Source organism: Zalophus californianus, chromosome 5 (genome assembly GCF_009762305.2).
Source record: "Zalophus californianus isolate mZalCal1 chromosome 5, mZalCal1.pri.v2, whole genome shotgun sequence".
NCBI lineage: Eukaryota > Metazoa > Chordata > Mammalia > Carnivora > Otariidae > Zalophus > Zalophus californianus.
The window spans coordinates 7,287,567-7,289,911 of record NC_045599.1 but is presented as its reverse complement, the minus strand read 5'-3'; positions in this window follow the sequence as shown (position 1 = coordinate 7,289,911).

Below are 2,345 nucleotides of genomic sequence, written 5' to 3'. Positions count from 1 at the left end.
CCTCTTGATTCATTAAATAATTTATATTTTAAATACCAAATTCAATCATTTGTAATTGTATCTGGGACATTTAGACTTCTCCCCTTTATCCCTTACAGGGAGAAAAGATCCATAAATTTGATAAAATCCCTAGAGGATTTTTTTTAGATTCTATCTAGCCTTCCTGTAGGTATTACTAAGGGACCAAATTGGCATCATCCATCTGCTACCTTGTGGATAATTAACACATGACATTATTCTAAAACTACAATGTATGTCCTTGGTGTGTTCCTTAAAAAACTATATATGGTTAGGAAAATAAAACAAAAAAAAATTTTAAGTAACTACAAAAATGATATTAAGAGTATTTTTTATTTAAACTCAATTAACCAGCTGGAGGCAAGACAGCAATGAAGTAGGGGACTTCGTTTCATCTGCTACCTCAAATTTAGCTGAATATCTATTAAACCTTTCTGAACACCTACAAAATCAGCCTGAGATGTAAGAAAATATTTCTGGAATTCTACAAGCAGAAAAGCAACTGCTTTTTGCAGGATAAGAGGTGTGGAGTTGTGAATCTGTGGGGAAATAACAGAAGATAAATGGAGGGGGGAAAGAGCTTCCATAAGCTGGCTATCAGAAAGTGATATAAGACTGGAGTGCAAAATTGGAACTCTTAGTAATCTTCAGTGAGAGATATCCCTTTCTGAAAGGGGTTCAGGGGATTAAAAGTACAGAATTCAAAGTGGGTCATTGTGGTCTCAGAATCCCAGGAGACACAGAAAGAACAGAGGTGTCTGAACATATACAGTGACCAAGCAGTGTAGCAGGGAAACTGGTTATGGTCAGGGAGCCCAGGAAGGACTCTCAGCTCTGGTTGCATTAAACCAGGAGCCAGGCTGGTAAGGAGACCACTCTTTGCCTGAGCACCTGGAAAAGGACCAAAACGTGTGGCTGGTTACCATCCCCTGGGATGGATGAAACAGCTGTTCCCATGACTGGGCAACAGCTCCCAGGGTGCCAGCAGCCCCAGAAAGGACAGTAGGGTGTCACCCAGCCATGACCTGGGAGAAGCAGAATAGGGTACAAGCAAGCCCACAAATGCTTGCAGTCATAAAGACACAAAGCTCAGTGATGCTCACAACTACCTGGCACTCCCCATGGGAGGATTGCAGTGGGCATGAACTGTGGAAGTCTGCAGACTTTGGCACATGCAGAAGTGAATTTTGTTTGACCTGGAGGGTTTATTGAATAGGGGGGGGACCTTGCCACTCTGGGCCAGAGATCCAGGCACGGCCATTTTTGCTCTGACCCTCTGAAGAAGCATGGAAAACCGCCAAGGAAAAAGGTCACACAGAGGACCACCTTACATTAAGCTCTCGTACCCCTGACAAGGGGTGGAGCGACTCCACCCAGGAAAAGACACCTGAGAAGAAGCAAATCAGGCCATTCCCCCAGAAGAGAGACTGGAAGAACAGGTGAATGACAAGCTTAGGGATCTCACAAGACTGTAAAACTCCAGGACCACGGGAAAATAGTATATTGAGCTCCAGGTGTTTCCCCACAACTCATTTATCCTTCAGTCTAAAATTTTCCGTTTCTTTTTTTTCTCTATCTTTTTCCATTTCAATTAAATTCTTATTTTACCAACTTATGCTTTTAAGTCACTTTTTAACTTTTACTTTTCTCACATCTACATTTTAAAGATATATGGTTCATTCTAGTCCTTTTATCCCTCTATTCAATTTTATTTTTATATAAATAGAAGTGTTGTTTCTTTGCAATTTGGGATTGTAGTGTCTTCTAACACACAGGCCAAAATTCAATCAGGAACCAGCAAGTCACCTTGCTTTGCCCACCCTGTGAGATTATAGTTTCTCTCCCCCACCACTTGTTATTTTTTTTTAATTTTTAAATTTTTTATATTATATTAGTCACCATAAAATACATCATTAGTTTTTGATGTGGTGATCCACGATTGATTGTTTTCATATAACACCCAGTGCTCCATGCAGTACGTGCTCTCCTTAATACCCATCACCAGGCTAACAAATCCTCCCTCCCTCCTCCCCTATCAAGCCCTGTTTGTTTCAGAGTTCATAGTCTCTCATGGTTCATCTCTCCTTCGGATTCCGCCCCCCTTCATTTTTCCCTTCCTTCTCCTAATGTCCTCCATGCTATTCCTTATGATCCACAAATAAGTGAAACCATATGATAATTGACTTCTCTGCTTGACTTATTTCACTTAGCATAATATCCTCCAGTCCCATCCATGTGGTTGTAAAAGTTGGGTATTCATCCTTTCTGATGGCTGAGTAATATTCCATTGTATATATGGACCACATCTTCTTTATCCATTCATCTGT